The 23,224-nt window shown below is 47.9% G+C and overlaps 1 protein-coding gene across 6 annotated transcripts in view; it reads right to left on the bottom strand.

The window, feature by feature from the left end:
• Positions 1-22,397, bottom strand: part of DTNB (dystrobrevin beta) — a 318,228-nt gene extending 295,831 nt beyond the window's left edge. For 5 of the 6 annotated variants that reach the window (XM_089659019.1, XM_089659020.1, XM_089659021.1 and 2 more), the window contains exon 1: positions 22,283-22,397. The gene's annotated coding sequence lies outside the window, so the exon portion shown is untranslated. The remainder of the gene's footprint in view (positions 1-22,282) is intronic. The other variant, XM_089659023.1, reaches the window with a different exon arrangement.
• Between the last annotated feature and the right edge of the window lie 827 nt (positions 22,398-23,224).

Here is a 23,224-nt window from a genome sequence, read left to right as displayed (position 1 = left end):
AGGGTCAGGAGGAGGACCAGAGGAGGGCTGCTGGATTCTGCTGAATGCTGAGACCAGTGGAAGCAGAGAAAAGGGGGTACTGCAGATGCACAGAGAGGCGCAGGATCTGTAGGATGAGTTCTGTCCTCCTCTCTGCTGCAACTGCTAAGACAAAATGGGGGATGGAGACGAAGGTGGTGCCACAGCTGCAGGAGATGTGCGAGGGTCACATTAAATGACCTGGGGGGCTGGATTTGGCCCACGGGCCTTGTGCCTGACACGTGATCTAAAGCAGTGGTCTCCAAACTGTGGCCCTGGGGCCAGATGTGACCCTTTGCTTGCCTTTATCTGGCCCTTGGGATACTATTTCATTCACTGACACCTTCAAAGAGGCACAATACTTCCTAATGACACCAACAATGGGGTACAGTTCCTCCCAATAACACCAACAATGGAGCCCAATGACAGGGCAAAATTCCTACCCAATGACACCAACAATGGGGCAGTTTTCCTCCTACTGACACCAACAATGGGGACCAGCGACAACAATGATAAGGCACAATTCCTTCCAATGACAACACTGATGGGGCACACTTCCTCTCAATGACACCAACAATGGGGCCCAATGACAGGGCAAAATTCCTACCCAATGACACCAACAATGGGGCCCAAAGACATCAATGATAGGGCACAATTCCTACCAATGACACCAACAATGGGGAACAAGGACAATGATAAGGCACAATTCCTTCCAATGATACCAGTGATGAGGCACAATGCCTCCCAATGACACCAATGGTGGGGCACAATTCCTACCAATGACATCAATGATAGGGCACAATTCCTACCAATGACAACTATGGGGTACAGTTCCTCCCACTGATACCAACAATGGGTCTAATGACACCAATGATGGGGCACAATTCCTCCCAATGACACCAACAATGGGGACCAATGACAATGATAAGGCACAATTCCTTCCAATGACACCAGTGATGAGGCACAATGCCTCCCAATGACACCAATGGTGGGGCAAAATTCCTACCAATGACACCAGTTATAGGGCACAGTTCCTCCCAATCACACTAACAATGGGGCCCAATGACACCAATGGTGGGGCACAATTCCTACCAATGACACCAGTTATAGGGCACAGTTCCTCCCAATGACAACAACAATGGGGCCCAATGACATCAATGATAGGGCACAATTCCTACCAATGACAACAACAATGGGACACAGTTCCTCCTAATGACACAAATGATGGGGCACAATAACACCAATGGTGGGGCACAATTCCTATCAATGCCACCAAAGATGAGGCACATTTCCTCCCAATGACACCAACAACAGGGTCCAATGACATCAATGATAGGGCACAATTCCTACCAATGACAACAATGATGGGTCACGACTTCTACCAATGACAACAACAATGGGGCACAATTCCTCCTAATGACACAAATGATGGGGCACAGTAACGCCAATGGTGGGATGCAATTCCTATCAATGTCACCAACAATGAGGCACAGTTCCTCCCAATGACACCAACAATGGGGTCCAATAACATCAATGATAGGGTACAATTCCTACCAATGTCACCAACGATGGGGCACAATTCCTCCAAATAACACAAACGATGGGGCACAATTCCACTCACTGACACCGACGTTGGGGCATTATTTATCCAAATGATGCCGCAACATTTTCTACTTTTAATGGCCACAGTCCGGCCCCTCTAAAGTCTGAAGGCCAGTAAACTGGCCCTGGTTTGGAAAATTTGGAGACCCCTGGTCTAAAGGATCTCCGCTGTATCTATTAATAAAAGTGGAAGAGAAATTAAAATTTATCATACTGCAAAATGTAACAGTTTTTTTTATTGACCCATAACCTCAAAGTAATAATTACTACACTATCACAGCAATAAACACTCACAAAGATATTAATGGAAAAAACACTATCACATCAAAAATAGAACGCGAGAGCAGCCTTGGTGTATATTTACGGTAAAAACCTTCACCAAAGCGTCCACTCTACACACGTAAGAAAAAATAAATTCTACAAAAAGGAGTGGGAGATGTGCGACTAGTTGGGGGGGAGGAGGTACAGGCAAAGGCCAGCATTTGTCAGGACTACACATGGAGAAGAGGTATGAATTGGTTGCACTCTGTGATTTTAGCTCATCAGATTAGACTGGAGTCCTTCACAATGTCGGCCACCACAAAGGCAGTTGGTGCTGTGAAGGACATGTGGCCATCGTATGTTGTCAGATTATCTCTTCCTCTCTGTCTAAACACAGCCTTCTCTCTTGGCACTTACTTCCAACCACACAGAGGAAGTGCCGTCAGCGGAAAAAAGGAATTATCGAGCAAATTGACTGTGAACTGTGCCCGCTTCTACAGATGAGACTGACGATACCGGGACCCCCGGGGAATAGCTTCTAGAATCCAAACATTTGTCAGAGGCCTTCAGAAGCTCCCCTGGCACTTAGCAAAGGTTTCCACAGCTTTTCCAGAGAGATGAGCAAGTGCTCCGAAATCTTCTCGACTCTTTCTAAAATGCTCAAGATGCCGTAAAAAAGGATGCAACGTATAGCTACTGTCTGTTGACATAATAGTACAAGAGGCAACTTACTTCTACGGTCTGATGGTATCATAACAAAGGCAACTTGCTGCTGAGATCTGGTGACGATATAATACACATTGCAACTTCAGATTTTTTTTGTTTTTCTCTTTTTTTGAGGCCAATTGAATTTTAAAATTGTTAGACAGAATTATACGTAAATCCAGGGTTTTTCTCCCCCTCAAATAAGAGGTGCAGGTACTCCAGCCATCCGAGCCACCCCTTGCCTCCGTCACCTACCCACCTCCAAGTACTATCCCTTGGTTCCACCTCCTATTCACCTGTCAGTAATGCCTCAACAGTAGAATCCTCCCAGCAACAATAGACCCTCTGCGACAATAGATCCCCCAGCAACCAGCATCAATAGACCTACCAGCATACCTTGGCATTACATACAGTACATTCAGTCCCTTGGTTCCACCTCCTATTCATCTCCCAGTACTGCCTCAACAGCAGATCCCTCCCAGCAACAGAAGACCCCTCACCAGCAACAATAGACCTTCCAGCACACCTTGGCATTACATACAGTACATTCAGTCCCTTGGTTCTACCCCCTATTTACCTCCCAGTTCTGCCTCAACAGTAGATCCCTCCCAGCAACAGATGAGCACCCACTAGCAACAATAGACACCCCCCAGTGACATTAGATCCCCCAGCAACCAGAATCAATAGACCTTCCAGCACACATTGGCATTACATACAGTAAATTCAGTCCCTTGGTTCCATCCCCCATTCATCTCCCAGTACTGCTTCAACAGTAGATCCCTCCCAGTAAAAGAAGACCCCTCTCCAGCAACAATAGACCTTCCAGCACACACCAGCACACCTTGGCATTACATACAGTACATTCAGTTTCTTGGTTGCATCCCCCATTCACCTCCCAGTACTGCCTCAGCAGTAGATCCCTCCCAGCAACAAAAGACCACTCATTAGTAACAATAAACCTTCCAGAACACACCAGCACACCTTGGCATTACATACAGTACATGCAGTCCCTTGGTTCCACCCCCTATTCATCTCCCAGTACTGCATCAACAGTAGATCCCTCCCAGCAGCAAAAGACCCCTCATCAGCAACAATGGACCTTCCAGCACACCTTGGCATTACATACAGTACATTCAGTTCCTTGGTTGCATCCCCCATTCACCTCCCAGTACTGCCTCAACAGTAGATCCCTCCCAGCAACAGAAGAGCCCCCACCAGCAACAATAGAAACCCCCCTCCCACCCTGCTCCATAGAGGAGAATGGAGGTTCCAATCGGGTCCGCCTGAAAACCGGGCAAGCGGACCCGATTGGAACGCCCATGTGAAAGAGCCCTAGAAGGTGCTCCTAACAACAACTCGTTATGTGTATAAAAGACACCTCTCCACAGAATCTCTTCTATTCAAACCTTACCACCATGGACAAGACCAAAGAACTGTCAAAGGACGTTGGGGACAAGATTGTAGACCTGCACGAGGCTGGAATGGGCTACAAGACCATCAGCAAGAAGCTTGGTGAGAAGGAGACAACTGTTGGAGCGACTATTTGCAAATTAAAAAAATGCAAAATAACCATCAATCGCCCTCGGTCTGGAGCTCCATGCAAGATTTCGCCTCACAGGGTAAAGATGATCATGAGAAAAGTGAGGGATCCACCCAGAACTATACAGGAGGAGCTTGTGAATGATCTCAAGGCAGTTGGGACCACAGTCACCAAACAAACCATTGGTAACACAAAGCGCCGCCATGGATTGAAGTCCTGCAGTGTCTACAAGGTCCCCCCTCCTGAAGAAGGAACATGTACAGGCCCATATGAAGTTTGCCAATGAACATCTAAATGATTCAGAGAAGGATTGGGAGAAAGTGCTGTGGTCAGGCGAGACCAAAATTGAGCTCTTTGGCATTAACTTGATTCAACATGTTTGGAGAAAGAAAAACGCTTACTATGACCCGAAGAACACCATCCCTACAGTCAAGTACGTTGGTGGAAACATTATGCTTTGGGGCTGTTTCTCTGCTAAAGGTACAAGCCGACTTTGCCACATTGAGGGGGTCAATGGACGGGGCCATATATTGTAAAATCTTGGATGAGAACCTTCTTCTCTCAGCCAGAACAGATGGGTCATGGATGGGTCCTTCCAGCATGACAATGACCCAAAACTTACCGCCAAGGCAACAAAGGAGTGGCTCAAGAAGAAGCACAATAAGGTCATAGAGTGGCCTAGCCAGTCTCCAGACCTTAATCCTATAGAAACTTTATGGACGGAGCTGAAACTTTGAGTTACCAAATGACACCCAAGAAACCTTAAGGATTTAGAGAAGATCTAGACCAAAACCCAGTGATTTTCAGCTTCCACAAGGATCCCACAAGTATGGCACATACATACCTACATTGGTCGAAGTTGGCCCAAAGTAAATTTGTAAAAATGTACATACCTGGAATGCAACTTTAAAGCCTTCTGAAAGCTTTCCAATTATTTGTTATGCATAATACACTCACTGTTGTTGCTGCTGGGATTAGTGGCTTTTGGGAAGCTATAGTATTCTGATCTCATCCATTTATGTTCTGAATGCTCCCCTGTCTAAGGGGTTCATTTGGATTAATGGTCATAATAAATGAGGCAACTTACCTCAGCTGCCTGTTGAGATCATACCCCTTTAGATCGTAAGCTCCATGAGCAGGGGCATCCTATTCCTTCTGTACTGAACTCTATTGTACTGTCCCCCTTTAGATTGTAAAGCGCTGTTGGCGCTACATAAATCCTGTATGATAATAATAAAAATCATGATATGTTAAAGGCCTCAAGCACACTGGATGCTTTGGCCTCTCCTAGGTTCCTTTCTATCTGGCAGTAATGTTTTGGCAGAAAAAAATATATAATTTATTCTGGCCTTTGAAATTAATGAATACTCAAGCGTTAAACATGCCTAGTGTTAAAGAGGAACTTCAGCCTTTCTCATCCACCCTCAACCCTAACCCTGCTTACCTGATATTGTGTTCTGCTCAGTAAGGATACTCAACTAGCTAGCTGACCTGCTGAGATCCTCCTCTTTGCAGAAGCTGCACAGGTCCTGTGCCGCCATGTTGCCTCCTGTGCCGCCACGTTGCCTCCTGTGCCGCCATGTTGCCTCCTGAAATCTGCCGGCTCTACCGGGTGCAGATGCGGCTAGGCCCTCCCCCTGCTCCTACATGTCATGCATCCCATCCTAGGAGGCACCAAGGGCACCACATCATTTGCCAAATTCTGGAAGGTGAGGGGCAGGCTAAGCCAAGCCTTTTAATCCAAGAAAAAAAAAAGTAAAAACAAAAAACCCAATATCTATTCTGTTGGGGGGGGGATGTAGAGGAGGAGAGTTCCCTGGAAGGGTGAAAGTCTGCTTTAATGTGCGATTAGATGCATTCAGACAAGTTCAAACGCATCAAAGGTTCCTGCCAAAACACCACTGCTCCTGAATGCGCTGGTGGTACTTTTTTCTGTCTTTAAATGGATACATAGGATAACATGCAGGAGCATTTAGATGCAGTAAAAAAAACAAAATGGCAGATGCTCCTATGAGAAGTGGTAATTGTCCATCAAGAGACAAAAGCACTAATGCCTGAACCCATCTGGTCACTGTGCTACAGTATATATTGTTTTCACTGAAAATGGATGTATTCAAGTAGAACTGAAGGTAAAACTTTTCTTATTTCCATTTTAAATGGAGGAAAAGGAGCAGGGCTCGACAAATCCCAGGTGCCAGATAGCCATGGTGACTAGAAATTGCATCCTGTTGCCTGTGTTCATACACAGCCTCCAAAAACTCCTATCAATAGCAATCCTACAGTAAAGGAGCAGGGCTCGACAAATCCCAGGCATCAGGTCACCATGGCAACTAGAAATTGCGTCCTGACGCCTGGGTTCAAACACTGCCTCCAACTGACCTCAAGGCATAATCGCGTCCCGCTGACCTCAAGGCATACTCGCGTCCCGCTGACCTCAAGGCATAAATCGCGTCCCGCTGACCTCAAAGGCATAAATCGCGCCCCGCTGACCTCAAGGCATAAATCGCGTCCCGCTGACCTCAAGGCATAAATCGCGTCCCGCTGACCTCAAGGCATAAATCGCGTCCCGCTGACCTCAAGGCATAAATCGCGTCCCGCTGACCTCAAGGCATAAACCGCGTCCCGCTGACCTCAAGGCATAAATCGCGTCCCGCTGACCTCAAGGCATAAATCGCGTCCCGCTGACCTCAAGGCATAAATCGCGTCCCGCTGATCTCAAGGCATAATCGCGTCCCGCTGACCTCAAGGCATAATCGCGTCCCGCTGACCTCAAGGCATAATCGCGTCCCGCTGACCTCAAGGCATAAATCGCGTCCCGCTGACCTCAAAGGCATAAATCGCGCCCCGCTGACCTCAAGGCATAAATCGCGTCCCGCTGACCTCAAGGCATAAATCGCGTCCCGCTGACCTCAAGGCATAAATCGCGTCCCGCTGACCTCAAGGCATAAACCGCGTCCCGCTGACCTCAAGGCATAAATCGCGTCCCGCTGACCTCAAGGCATAAATCGCGTCCCGCTGACCTCAAGGCATAAATCGCGTCCCGCTGATCTCAAGGCATAATCGCGTCCCGCTGACCTCAAGGCATAATCGCGTCCCGCTGACCTCAAGGCATAATCGCGTCCCGCTGACCTCAAGGCTTAATCGCATCCCGCTGACCTCAAGGCTTAATCGCGTCCCGCTGACCTCAAGGCAAAATCTCCTGTCCATAGCAATCCTATGTGAACACTTCTCTCCGCATGCCACTCCAGTCTTTCACTTGTGAGTCTGGAACGCACCGCTACAAACTTGCACAGGACCATTTTCGTAGTGGCACTCAAAACACAACGCGTGTGGATCACATCGGTTTGAACCACCTCAATAGGAACACATAATATCTAGCCTGTCATGCAAATCTGTGAGTTTCAAAACGCATCCAGAATCGCATGTGTGTGAACCAAGACGGCTCCATTTACACTTTGGCATTTAGAGATCGCAGCAGAATCGCAGCGATCACAAAATACAAAGGAAAAAAAAAAAGGGATTCTGCCTTCAGGTCTACTTTAAGCCATGTACAGAATGCTCCCCCAGGTCAGTATTTCGGGTGCTGCCACCATGTATTGTATATAAGAGGTCAGGGCCTCCTCTCTGCTGGAACAATGAACACTTCCTCTGCAGTTCTCCATCACACCTGGAGCCATGTGCATTCAGCCAAGGTGATTGCGGTGTTTGTACAAGGTCTGGCATTTATACAGAGGAGGCCTTATCTGGCTGGATTAACACCAGAAGCTTTATCTTGGCAGGAAACTGAAGGTGAGAATATACAGAACAGAGGAGACCACAGCCATCCTTCTATTTGGTCCATGTCAGCAGCACCTCCCCCATTATTAGATGTTATTTCCTCTCTCCCCTCTCTAATTCAGGACTCTTCTCATAGCTATGTCCCTCGGACCCCGCTTATGTCCTCCCACTTTCCTGGGGGCCTAAATTGGACACTTGCAGAGTACACCCTGTACGCCTTTCCGGTAATAGATACACTTCCCTTCACTTCCTGTTTCTTCCTCAAACTCTGAAACAGAAAGTCCCTCCTCCCCCCACAAAAAATAAAAAGAATATCTTACTACCTCTCCACCAATGTAAGGGGCCCTTATCCCAATGGCCACCACTGTAAGGGGTCCTTTTCCCAATGGCCACCACTGTAAGGGGTCCTTTTCCCAATGGCCACCACTGTAAGGGGTCCTTTTCCCAATGGCCACCACTGTAAGGGGTCCTTTTCCCAATGGCCACCACTGTAAGAGGCCCTTTTCCCAATGGCCACCACTGTAAGAGGCCCTTTTCCCAATGGCCACCACAGTAAGAGGCCCTTTTCCCAATGGCCACCACTGTAAGAGGCCCTTTTCCCAATGGCCACCACTGTAAGAGGCCCTTTTCCCAATGGCCACCACTGTAAGAGGCCCTTTTCCCAATGGCCACCACTGTAAGAGGCCCTTTTCCCAATGGCCACCACTGTAAGAGGCCCTTTTCCCAATGGCCACCACTGTAAGAGGCCCTTTTCCCAATGGCCACCACTGTAAGAGGCCCTTTTCCCAATGGCCACCACTGTAAGAGGCCCTTTTCCCAATGGCCACCACTGTAAGAGGCCCTTTTCCCAATGGCCACCACTGTAAGAGGCCCTTTTCCCAATGGCCACCACTGTAAGAGGCCCTTTTCCCAATGGCCACTATTGTTAGAGGCCCTTTTCCCAATGGCCACCATTGTAAGGGGCCCTTTTCCCAATGGCCACCATTGTAAGGGGCCCTTTTCCCAATGGCCACCATTGTAAGGGGCCCTTTTCCCAATGGCCACCATTGTAAGGGGCCCTTTTCCCAATGGCCACAATTGTAAGGGGCCCTTTTCCCAATGACACCATACACAGCAATCATTTAGATTCACTCCTGATGGCGAACATGAAACCCCTTTGTGCCGTTTCTCTAACCAACCTGTCGCCCGGTCGCTCCTGTGACCCGTCCTGATTGATTCCGTTCTCACTGGCGGCCAAAATCTGAAGATAAAACTTCCTCAAGTACTTATAAAGCACCGTCAATTTACGCAGCGCTTTACATATATATTATACATTCACATCAGTCCCTAACCCTCAAGGGGCGTAAAATCTTAGGTCCCTAACTCACATTCATACATACACATACTAGGACCAATTCAGACAGGAAACCCACACAGGCACAGGGAGAACACGCAAACTCCAGGCACGTGGTGCTATGGTTGGGATTCCATCCAACAAACCTAGTACTGCCAGGCAGAATTGCTAACCATTTAGCCACTGTGCTGCCCAATGCAAGGTTTCACTTCTCCACTGACCACCAATGTAAGGACGACACATCTCTATTGACTACCAATGCAAGAGAGCACTGCTGCACGGATCACTAATATAAGGGGCCCTTCTCCCAATAACTACTAATATAAGAGGGGCCCTTCTCCACTGATAACCATGCAAGGGAAAACTTCTCCCAATAACAATCAATGTAAGGGAGCCGTTCTCCATTAACCACCAAAGTAAATGAGTGTGCATGGAGGACAATGCCAGAAGCAGAATGTATAATGACCACATTTAATTTTATTCAGACTCTTGTTTCATAAAAAGCCAACACATTTTAGGGGTTCAGGGATCTTGAGGGGTAGTTGGATTGATCGAACCCAATGCTGGCTTAATGAACATCTGGATCAATCATATAAATTGCCACTAAGGATCCTCCAATTGTATCATTCTGGTACACAGTTTGTTAACTGTACTAAGCCTTAAGGAAGGAGGACCCTTTGAGCAACAACACGAGGGCCCTTCTCTGCTGAGCACCAACACAAGGGGGCCCTTCTCCGCTCAGCACCAACACAAGGGGGCCCTTCTCCGCTCAGCACCAACACAAGGAGGCCCTTCTCCGCTCAGCACCAACCTAAAGATGCCATTGTCCGCTCAGCACCAACCTAAAAGGGGCCATTGTCCGCTCAGCACCAACCTAAAAGGGGCCATTGTCCGCTCAGCACCAACCTAAAAGGGGCCATTGTCCGCTCAGCACCAACCTAAAAGGGGCCATTGTCCGCTCAGCACCAACCTAAAAGGGGCCATTGTCCGCTCAGCACCAACCTAAAAGGGGCCATTGTCCGCTCAGCACCAACCTAAAAGGGGCCATTGTCCGCTCAGCACCAACCTAAAAGGGGCCATTGTCCGCTCAGCACCAACCTAAAAGGGGCCATTGTCCGCTCAGCACCAACCTAAAAGGGGCCATTGTCCGCTCAGCACCAACCTAAAAGGGGCCATTGTCCGCTCAGCAGCAACCTAAAGGGGCCATTGTCCGCTCAGCAGCAACCTAAAGGGGCCATTGTCCGCTCAGCAGCAACCTAAAGGGGCCATTGTCCGCTCAGCAGCAACCTAAAGGGGCCATTGTCCGCTCAGCACCAACCTAAAGGGGCCATTGTCCGCTCAGCACCAACCTAAAGGGGCCATTCTCCGCTCAGCACCAACCTAAAGGGGCCATTGTCCGCTCAGCACCAACCTAAAGGGGCCATTGTCCGCTCAGCACCAACCTAAAGGGGCCATTGTCCGCTCAGCACTAATCTAAAGGGGCCATTCTCCGCTCAGCACCAACCTAAAGGGGCCATTCTCCGCTCAGCACCAACCTAAAGGGGCCATTGTCCGCTCAGCACCAACCTAAAGGGGCCATTGTCCGCTCAGCACCAACCTAAAGGGGCCATTGTCCGCTCAGCACCAACCTAAAGGGGCCATTGTCCGCTCAGCACCAACCTAAAGGGGCCATTGTCCGCTCAGCACCAACCTAAAGGGGCCATTGTCCGCTCAGCACCAACCTAAAGGGGCCATTGTCCGCTCAGCACCAACCTAAAGGGGCCATTGTCCGCTCAGCACCAACCTAAAGGGGCCATTGTCCGCTCAGCACCAACCTAAAGGGGCCATTGTCCGCTCAGCACCAACCTAAAGGGGCCATTGTCCGCTCAGCACCAACCTAAAGGGGCCATTGTCCGCTCAGCACCAACCTAAAGGGGCCATTGTCCGCTCAGCACCAACCTAAAGGGGCCATTGTCCGCTCAGCACCAACCTAAAGGGGCCATTGTCCGCTCAGCACCAACCTAAAGGGGCCATTGTCCGCTCAGCACCAACCTAAAAGGGGCCATTGTCCGCTCAGCACCAACCTAAAGGGGCCATTGTCCGCTCAGCACCAACCTAAAGGGGCCATTGTCCGCTCAGCACCAACCTAAAGGGGCCATTGTCCGCTCAGCACCAACCTAAAGGGGCCATTGTCCGCTCAGCACCAACCTAAAGGGGCCATTGTCCGCTCAGCACCAACCTAAAGGGGCCATTGTCCGCTCAGCACCAACCTAAAGGGGCCATTGTCCGCTCAGCACCAACCTAAAGGGGCCATTCTCCGCTCAGCACCAACCTAAAGGGGCCATTCTCCGCTCAGCACCAACCTAAAGGGGCCATTCTCCGCTCAGCACCAACCTAAAGGGGCCATTCTCCGCTCAGCACCAACCTAAAGGGGCCATTCTCCGCTCAGCACCAACCTAAAGGGGCCATTCTCCGCTCAGCACCAACCTAAAGGGGCCATTCTCCGCTCAGCACCAACCTAAAGGGGCCATTCTCCGCTCAGCACTAACCTAAAGGGGCCATTCTCCGCTCAGCACCAACCTAAAGGGGCCATTCTCCGCTCAGCACTAACCTAAAGGGGCCATTCTCCGCTCAGCACCAACCTAAAGGGGCCATTCTCCGCTCAGCACCAACCTAAAGGGGCCATTCTCCGCTCAGCACCAACCTAAAGGGGCCATTCTCCGCTCAGCACCAACCTAAAGGGGCCATTCTCCGCTCAGCACCAACCTAAAGGGGCCATTCTCCGCTCAGCACCAACCTAAAGGGGCCATTCTCCGCTCAGCACCAACCTAAAGGGGCCATTCTCCGCTCAGCACCAACCTAAAGGGGCCATTCTCCGCTCAGCACCAACCTAAAGGGGCCATTCTCCGCTGAACAGCAACATAAGGAGACCATTCTCTGCTGAACACCAACGCAAAGGGGTCCTTCTCCCCGAGCGCCAATTAATTACATTTTGAAAATCATTTGTCATATACAACAGATGAGGGTGTAGTAAAATGCTGCACTCTGGATACGTCCCATTCTTTATTCCCGTATCCAAAATTTACTGATCAGGCTAAAGTACCTAATACTGCAGATATAGTAAATCTAATCATTTTTGGCAGGGGTTCCCCAGGGGATGAAAATTATATTGAGGGTTCCTCCGTGGGGTAGAGAAAGTTTGAACCAGTGGCTGACACCATACACAGCAATCATTTAGATTCACTCCCGATGGCGGACATGAAACCCCTTCGTGCCGTTTCTCTAACCAACCTGCCGCCCGGTGGCTCCTGTGACCCGTCCTGATTGATTCCGTTCTCACTGGCGGCCAAAATCTGAAGATAAAACTTCCTCCAGAAGATCACTCAACGTCTTCTGTCGAGCGGGGAACGCAGGGCAATCCTCGTATTATCGAGGAACAGATCTGACAAGAGTAAAAGGACTGCTTCTCTGAAAAGTCCCGGGAGAGGAAGAAGGCTCTTCCTGAATTTGTCCATTAATTGTCTGGAGTGTGAAAACGATCTTTCTTCCTTTGCCAATATTTGTAGTCGGTGTGAAAAAAAAAAAAAAGCCAGAGAAACAAAACAAATGCTGTTCATGATAGGAAATGCAGACGGTAAAAAGGGAATATTTAAAGGGCGCTTCCACCCAAAACTAGTTGGATGGGTTTGGCTGGCAATCTGTTCTATTTCTGATACCACCCCCCCGCGGGGAGGTCGGATCTACAACCGGAATTCTCAGTTCAGCCCAAATGCTGTGTTCACTCTCCAGGATGAGATCAGGTGCGTTCAGATCCAAGAATCTACCCGAGCTATCCCGCCACAAAGCGGTCACCCCCCCATTTAAAAGGGGTGATTTTTCTTGCTTCACCCACAGGCTGAAATCTATACACGTAGATCCAGTTAAAATCCATGGGGGAGATTTACTAGCACTGGAGGGTGCAAAATCTGGTGCAGTTCTGCATAGGAACCAATCAGCTTCCAGGTTTTATTGCCCAAGCCTAATTGAGCTGAAGTTAGAAGCTGATTGGCTACCGAGCACACCGGTGCCCCGGTTTTAGTAAATCCCCCCCATTGTGTCAGCTGACTTAAAACAATGAACTCCCTGTGCGACCTATCCCCTACAACGCAATACAGCAATTGCACTGAGCCACTGAGAGGTCCCTCTAGGGTCTAATGAGCAAGTTTCACTATAAACAGTGTATGTCTGGGCTATAAAAAAAAAGAAAAAAAAAGAAAAAGTACATCTCTGCAAGACAGGCACATTTCCTCATGTTTTCTCTGTTTAGGCTTCATGCACATGACTGTGCATCGCGTTCATGGAGCGTAAATCGCCAGCGTAAAAAAGCCGCGGGTGCAAAGTACGACCGCTCACTTCAATCAATGGCTAAATGAAGGTTTGCACTTACATAAACCTGAGCATATGAACCGGCGTGTGACCCTGGACACAGGTAATCTGCATCCAGGGCTGTACACCAGTCCTATCCCACATGGAAGAAAAATATATTTGAAATATACTTTAAAAATATTCTTCCCAAATATATTACTATATATTTGAAATACTAGAATTTTGGCCATATTCAATATATTTAAAAAAAAATAATTTTATATATACACACACACACATACACACAGTCAGGTCCATAAATATTGGGACATGGACACAATTCTAACATTTTTGGCTCTATACACCACCACAATGGATTTGAAATGAAAGGAACAAGATGTGCTTTAACTGCAGACTGTCAGCTTTAATTTGAGGGCATTTACATCCAAATCAGGTGAACGGTGTAGGAATTACAACAGTTTGCATATGTGCCTCCCACTTGTTAAGGGACCAAAAGTAATGGGACAGAATAATAATCATAAATCAAACTTTCACTTTTTAATACTTGGTTGCAAATCCTTTGCAGTCAATGACAGCCTGAAGTGTGGAACGCATAGACATCCCCAGACGCTGGGTTTCATCCCTGGTGATGCTCTGCCAGGCCTCTACTGCAACTGTCTTCAGTTCCTGCTTGTTCTTGGGCCATTTTCCCTTCAGTTTTGTCTTCAGCAAGTGAAATGCATGCTCAATCGGATTCAGGTCAGGTGATTGACTTGGCCATTGCATAACATTCCACTTCTTTCCCTTAAAAAACTCTTTGGTTGCTTTTGCAGTCTGCTTTGGGTCATTGTCCATCTGCACTGTGAAGCGGCGTCCAATGAGTTGTGAAGCATTTGGCAGAATATGAGCAGATATTATTCCCGAAACACTTCAGAATTCATCCGGCTGCTTTTGTCAGCAGTCACATCATCAATAAATACAAGAGAACCAGTTCCATTGGCAGCCATACATGCCCACGCCATGACACTACCACCACCATGCTTCACTGATGAGGTGGTATGCTTAGGATCATGAGCAGGTCCTTCTCCATACTCTTCTCTTCCCATCACTCTGGTACAAGTTGATCTCGGTCTCATCTGTCCATAGGATGTTGTTCCAGAACTGTGAAGGCTTTTTTAGATGTTGTTTGGCAAACTCTAATCTGGCCTTCCTGTTTTTGAGGCTCACCAATGGTTTACATCTTGTGGTGAACCCTCTGTATTCACTCTGGTGAAGTCTTCTTTTGATTGTTGACTTTGACACACATACACCTACCTCCTGGAGAGTGTTCTTGATCTGGCCAACTGTTGTGAAGGGTGTTTTCTTCACCAGGGAAAGAATTCTTCGGTCATCCACCACAGTTGTCTTCCGTGGTCTTCTGGGTCTTTTGGTGTTGCTGAGCTCACCGGTGCGTTCCTTCTTTTTAAGAATGTTCCAAACAGTTGTTTTGGCCACGCCTAATGTTTTTGCTATCTCTCTGATGGGTTTGTTTTGTTTTTTCAGCCTAATGATGGCTTGCTTCACTGATAGTGACAGCTCTTTGGATCTCATCTTGAGAGTTGACAGCAACAGATTCCAAATGCAAATAGCAAACTTGAAATGAACTCTGGACCTTTTATCTGCTCATTGTAATTGGGATAATGAGGGAATAACATACACCTGGCCATGGAACAGCTGAGAAGCCAATTGTCCCATTACTTCTGGTCCCTTAACAAGTGGGAGGCACATATGCAAACTGTTGTAATTCCTACACCGTTCACCTGATTTGGATGTAAATACCCTCAAATTAAAGCTGACAGTCTGCAGTTAAAGCACATCTTGTTCGTTTCATTTCAAATCCATTGTGGTGGTGTATAGAGCCAAAAATGTTAGAATTGTGTTGATGTCCCAATACTTACGAACCTGACTAATATATATATATACACACACACACACACACACACAAACACACTGCATGTTGCAATGCGTTATTACAAAATCTCTGAAAAATATTTGTAAAAGTACATTTCAAATATACTGTATGTCTTTAAAAATACAAAACTACATTTTTGGAATGCATTTACAAATATATGTAAAAATATATGTTAAAATTACTATTATATGTTAAAAAAAAAAACTAAAGAATATATTTTAAAAAATATATTTTTAAAAATATAATTTTTAAAAAAAAATATATTGTTCAGAATTTTTTTTAACCCCTTGGCGCCAGCGCCTCCCAGCCCTTTAAGGGTTTCAGAAGCTGGGAAGCAGGGCTTTAAGGTCATGTGACCGTCGTGATTCGCAGTCACATGATCAGGAAAGGTCCCGATTGAAAGAGGAGATCGGGACCTTTCCGTGAGTACCGGACATGTGTGCTGGGAGCGTGCAGGGCGCGCGCTCTCAGCACATATGTTTTTCTGAATTGCACGCAAATGTGTGGTCGATCGGCATCAAGGCCGACGCGAAGAGGTTAACATATAAAAAAGTCATTTAAACATATATTTTTACATATATTTGTAAATGCATTCCAAAAATGTAGATTTGTATTTTTGAAGACATACAGTATATTTGAAATATATTTTTAAAAACATTTTTCATATATTTTGTAAGTAAAATGTACTTCAACATGCAGTACATATTTATTGAAATATATCTGAAATATATTGAAAATGGCCAGAATTGTAGCATTTCAAATATATTTTTCTTCCATATGGGAAACACAACATTAAGTGAGAATAATCCCTCTCAACACAACAGGGAGTGAGAATAATCCCTCCAGACGCAACAGGGAGTGAGAATAATCCCTCCAGACGCAACAGGGAGTGAGAATAATCCCTCCAGACGCAACAGGGAGTGAGAATAATCCCTCCAGACGCAATAGGGAGTGAGAATAATCCCTCCAGACGCAATAGGGAGTGAGAATAATCCCTCCAGACGCAACAGGGAGTGAGAATAATCCCTCCAGACGCAACAGGGAGTGAGAATAATCCCTCCAGACACAACAGGGAGTGAGAATAATCCCTCCAGACGCAACAGGGAGTGAGAATAATCCCTCCAGACGCAACAGGGAGTGAGAATAATCCCTCCAGATTCAACAGGGAGTGAGAATAATCCCTCCAGACGCAACAGGGAGTGAGAATAATCCCTCCAGACGCAACAGGGAGTGAGAATAATCCCTCCAGACGCAACAGGGAGTGAGAATAATCCCTCCCAACACAACAGGAAGTGAGACTAATCCCTCCAGACTCAACAGGGAGTGAGAATAATCCCTCCTAACACAACTGGAAGTGAAAATAATCCCTCCCAACACAACAGGAAGTGAGAATAATCCCTCCCAACACAACAGGAAGTGAGAATAATCCCTCCAGACACAACAGGATGTACGAATAATCCCTCCAGATACAACAGGACCTGAGAATAATTCCTCCAGATGCAACAGGACGTTAGAATAATCTCCCCAAACACAACAGGAAAGGAGAATATTTCCTCCAGACACAACAAGGAAGTGGAAATAATCTATCCAAACACAACAGGAAAGGAGAATAATCCCTCCGGACACAACAGGAAGTGAGAATAATCCCTCCGGACACAACAGGAAGTGGGAATAATCTATCTCTTTGATGGGTTATATTATAGCCAATACAGAGAAATATCACGTTTCATCATTGTTGCTCGGTTTTTCATCCTTTTTAGCCTTTTCATCAGCTTTTATTATTATTCATTATTTTTTTTTTCGTTAGGGTAAGGGGTTAGAGTTGAGGTTAGGGGTTAAGGTTAGAATTAGGGATTAGGAGTTAGAGGTAAGGAGTAGGGGGATGGGCGATGGGGGTTAAAAGTAAAGGTTAGTTGTTAGGGTTAAGGTTAAGGGTTGGGCCATAGGATTAAGGGTCGGGCCATAGGGGTTGGGATTAGGGATTGGGTGCTAGGATTAGGGGTTGGGTGCTAGGACTAGGGATTGGGTGCTAGGACTAGGGGTTGGGTGCTAGGACTAGGGGTTTTGTGTTAGGGGTTGATATTTGGATTAGGGGTTGGGCGATAGGGGTTAGGAGTAAGGGTTAGTGGTTAGGGTTAGGATTAAGGGTTGGGTGATAGGATTAAGGGTTGGGATTAGGGGTTGGGATTAGGATTGGGATTAGGGGTTGGGTACTAGGGGTTGGGCGATAGGGGTTAGGAGTAAGGGTTAGTGGTTAGGGTTATGATTAGGAGTTGGGTGATAGGGGTTAGGATTAAGGGTTAGGATCAAGGGTGTTAGGGTAAGGATTAGGGGCTGGGTGTTAGGATTAAGAGTGGGGGTTAGGATTAGGGGTTGTTAGGATTAAGCATTAGGTGTTAGGGTTAGAATTAGAGTTTGGGGTTAGGAGTCAGGATCACGGGTCGGGGCGTTAGGATCACGGGCCGGGGCGTTAGGATCACGGGCCGGGGCGTTAGGATCACGGGCCGGGGCGTTAGGATCACGGGCCGGGGCGTTAGGATCACGGGCCGGGGCGTTAGGATCACGGGCCGGGGCGTTAGGATCACGGGCCGGGGCGTTAGGATCACGGGCCGGGGCGTTAGGATCACGGGCCGGGGCGTTAGGATCACGGGCCGGGGCGTTAGGATCACGGGCCGGGGCGTTAGGATCACGGGCCGGGGCGTTAGGATCACGGGCCGGGGCGTTAGGATCACGGGCCGGGGCGTTAGGATCACGGGCCGGGGCGTTAGGATCAATTATTGATTTTATGTAACATTTATTTATTCATTTATTACTATTATTTTTTGTTTTCTTTGAGCAGAAAATGCTCCAAAAAATGTGCGACAAAACGTGCGAATCGTGCGTTTCCATTAATATCTATGTAATTAAAAAACGCTCAAACACGTAAATCTGCACGATTGGAGCAAAAAAAAAAAAAAAAAAAAGCTCCAGAACTTGTCTGAGCTTCAGGCGTTTGGCGACTTGGAGTGGAGCAGTGAACCGTCTCCTCTGGGAGTAATTGATTTTTCTTTTCCTCCATAAATTTGCAGCTTGGAGCTACAAATCGCTCCGGTGTGACTGGGGCCTAAATATACAATGAAAGGAATTCTGGTGACACAAACGCTGCACAACACAGAATTGTGGTCCTCAGACGGGACACTGTAACAAACCTTTACTGGTCATCACTTGTCATTGAACCGTGAATTGTGGCCCTAGAATTATTGGCCATTTGTGACCATACCTTACATGTGGCGCAATCACCATTTACATACACATGTACGCCTACGCGATGGTTTGCATTTAGGTGTGTGCAAGGGTCGCTTTTACAGATCTGAATTTTGTTATAGTTTAATTTTCTTTTACACTTTTTTATATTACTTTGTTGCTATTACAATGAGGCACACAAGCCCCCTATGTGATAGAAGCATTGAACAGATGACAGGTCCCCTTTATGCAGAGAACAGTGGCCTACTGACCACCAATAACTCCCCTACCCTGCACTGCGGCTCGTCAGGCACAGATTGTGCTTCATTAGCTGATCCCCCGGCTACAGTATCCAGGAATGACAGCGCTGAACCCGGAAGTGACAGAATCTTACCTCCACCTTCACTAGTCGCAGAGGAGATCGGGGAACAGACGATCAATCCTCCCATGGAGCCAACACATGAAATGATGACTCTGAGCTCAGAGATCTTCCCAACCGTCACCTCGTCCTCATCACCAACATGCTCATTGTCATCATCACTACCATCCTCATCACCACCACCAACATGCTCATTGTCGTCGTCGTCATCATCATCACTACCATCCTCATCACCACCATCCTCATTGTCATCATCACTACTACCATCCTCATCACCACCATCCTCATTGTCATCATCACTACTACCATCCTCATCACCACCATCCTCATTGTCATCATCACTACTACCATCCCCATCACCACCATCCTCATTGTCATCATCACTACCATCCTCATCACCGCCACCATCCTCATTGTCATCATCGCTACCATCCTCATCACCATCCTCATTGTCATCATCACTACCATCCTCATTACCACCATCCTCATTGTCCTCATCACCACCACCATCCTCATTATCATCACCACCATCCTCATTATCATCACCACCATCCTCATTATCATCACCACCATTCTCATTGTCATCATCACCACCATCCTCATTGTCCTCATCACCACTACCATCCTCATCACCACCACTACCATCCTCATTGTCATCATCACTACCATCCTCATCACCACCATCCTCATTGTCATCATCACTACCATCTTCATCCCCACCATCCTCATTGTCATCATCACTACCATCCTCATCACCACCATCCTCATTGTCATCACCACCACCATCCTCATTGTCATCATCGCTACCATCCTCATTGTCATCATCGCTACCATCCTCATCACCACCACCATCCACATTGTCATCATTGCTACCATCCTCATTATCATCACCACCATCCTCATTATCATCACCACCATTCTCATTGTCATCATCACCACCATCCTCATTGTCCTCATCACCACTACCATCCTCATCACCACCACTACCATCCTCATTGTCATCATCACTACCATCCTCATCACCACCATCCTCATTGTCATCATCACTACCATCTTCATCCCCACCATCCTCATTGTCATCATCACTACCATCCTCATCACCACCACTACCATCCCCATCACCACCATCCTCATTGTCATCACCACCACCATCCTCATTGTCATCATCGCTACCATCCTCATTGTCATCATCGCTACCATCCTCATCACCACCACCATCCACATTGTCATCATCGCTACCATCCTCATCACCACCACCATCCTCATTGTCATCATCGCTACCATCCTCATCACCACCACCATCCACATTGTCATCATTGCTACCATCCTCATTGTCATCATCACCACCATCCTCATCACCACCATCCTCATTGTCCTCATCACCACTACCATCCTCATCACCACCACTACCATCCTCATTATCATCACCACCATCCTCATTGTCATCATCACCACCATCCTCATCACCACCACCAACATGCTCATTGTCATCATCATCATCACCACCATCCTAATTGTCATCATCACCACCATCATCATCGCCATTATCACCGCCACCATCCTCATCAATCACCATCCATCAGCACCACCATCCTCATCACCCTCATTGTCGTCATGACCATGCACATCGCCACCATCCTCATCATCATCTATCAACACATCTGACTGCAACACCAGGGGGCACCCTACTGAGACACACACCTCACCATCTGATCCTAGAACAAGGCACACTGACGCCGGCACCGCGCCACAACGGATCACCGACGCCGGCACCGCGCCACAACGGATCACTGACGCCGGCACCCCGCCACAACGGATCACTGACGCCGGCACCCCGCCACAACGGATCACTGACGCCGGCACCCCGCCACAACGGATCACTGACGCCGGCACCCCGCCACAACGGATCACTGACGCCGGCACCGCGCCACAACGGATCACTGACGCCGGCACCCCGCCACAACGGATCACTGACGCCGGCACCCCGCCACAACGGATCACTGACGCCGGCACCACGCCACAACGGATCACTGACGCCGGCACCCCGCCACAACGGATCACTGACGCCGGCACCCCGCCACAACGGATCACTGACGCCGGCACCCCGCCACAACGGATCACTGACGCCGGCACCCCGCCACAACGGATCACTGACGCCGGCACCCCGCCACAACGGATCACCAATACATACAGTGCAGGAGGATACATTACAGAGCTATAGAACAATACGAGTCACTGACACTGCACAGTGCTAGAAGAGATCAGTGATAGACACAGAGGAACACAAAGTTGTCAGTTATCTCAGTCCTCTATGTCAGAGTCTCAGTCCCTGAAATCAGTGTCTCATTCTTCTATATCAGAGTCTTAGTCCTCTATGTCAGTATCTTAGTCCTCTATGTCAGTGCCTCTGTCCCTGATATCAGTGTCTCGGTTCTCTATGTCAGTCTTAGTCCCTGATAGCAGTGTCGCAGTCCTCTATGTCAGTGTCCCAGTCCCTGATAGCAGTGTCTTGGGACCTGATATCAGTGTCACAGTCCTCTATGTCAGTGCCTTAGTCCCTGATATCAGTCCTCTAGGTCAGTGTCTTGGTCCCTGATATCAGTGTCTCAGTCCTCTGTGTCAGAGTCTCAGTCCTCTATGTCAGTGTCTCAGTCCTCTATGTCAGTGTCTCAGTCCCTGATATCAGTGTCGCAGTTCTCTATGTCAGTGTCTTAGTCCCTGATATCAGTCCTCTATGTCAGTGTCTTGGTCCCTGATCTCAGTGCCCTATGTCACTGTTTTGGTCCCTGATCTCAGTGCCCTATGTCACTGTTTTGGTCCCTGATCTCAGTGTCTCAGTCCTCTATGTCACTGTCTTGATCCCTGATATCAGTCCTCTAGGTCGGTGTCTTAGTCCCTGATATCAGTGTCTCAGTCCTCTGTCAGTATCTTGGTCCCTGATATTAGTCCTCTGTCAGTATCTTGGTCCCTGATATTAGTCCTCTAGGTCAGTATCTTGGTCCCTGATCTCAGTCATCTATGTCACTGTCTTGGTCCCTGATATCAGTCATCTATGTCAGAGTCTTGGTCCCTGATGTCAGTGCCTTGGTCCGCTATGTCGGTGTCTCGGTCTCTGATTTCAGTGTGTCAGTCGCCGGTGTGTCAGTCGGTGTCACAGTGCCGGCCTCTCACCTCTCTCCGGTCCCGTTACCCGCTGCGCGCTCTGGTATCGGTGCACCGGCCGGGGACGCGCTTTTCCCTCTTCCTGGCAGCCAGGGCGGCGCGCTCCCCGCTGCGCGTGTCTTGGTTCCGCCTCCCACAGACGTCACGACATTTAGATTTACTCTGCCAGCCATCTTTGTGACTGGCGGACGGTGACGTTTGCCCACAGCTGTCCACATGACCACACCTCTCCTGTCAGCCCAGTCTGTGTATATAGCGGACACTGAGAGCAATGTGACACTAATATCAGGGACTGAGACACAAACATAGAGGACTGAGACACTGATATCAGGGACTGACATATAGAATTAGGACACTGAGAGCAATGTGACACCAACATAGAGGACTGAGACACTGATATCAGGGACTGACATATAGAACAAGGACACTGAGAGCAATGTGACACTGACAACAGGGACTGAGATACCAACATGGAGGACTGAGACACTGACATAGAGGACAGAGATCAGGGACCAAGACACTGACATAGGGGACTGAGACACTGATATCAGGGACTAAGACACAGACATAGAGGACAGAGATCAGGGACCAAGACACTGACAGGGGACTGAGAAACTAACATAGAGAACGGAGACACTGATATCAGGACCAAGATACTGACATAGAGGACTGAAACACTGATAGGGACTAAGACACTGACATAGAAGATGAAGACACTGACATAGAGGACCTAAACACTGATATCAGGGACTGAGAAACTGACATAGAGGTCTGAGATGCTGATATCAAGGACTGAGACACTGATAACAGGGACCGAGACACTCACATAGAGGACAGAGCCACTGATATCAGGGACCAAGACACATAGAAGGCTGAGACACTGATATCATGGACTGAGACATCAACATATTGAACTAGGACACTGAGAGCAATGTGACTCTGACATCAGGA

This window comes from Staurois parvus, unplaced genomic scaffold, assembly GCF_062004578.1.
Source record: "Staurois parvus isolate SC_StPar_1 unplaced genomic scaffold, SC_StPar_1.0 ptg001130l, whole genome shotgun sequence".
Taxonomy (NCBI): domain Eukaryota; kingdom Metazoa; phylum Chordata; class Amphibia; order Anura; family Ranidae; genus Staurois; species Staurois parvus.
The sequence above is the reverse complement of the archived record's forward strand: the minus strand, read 5'-3'. Positions and strand labels throughout refer to the sequence as shown.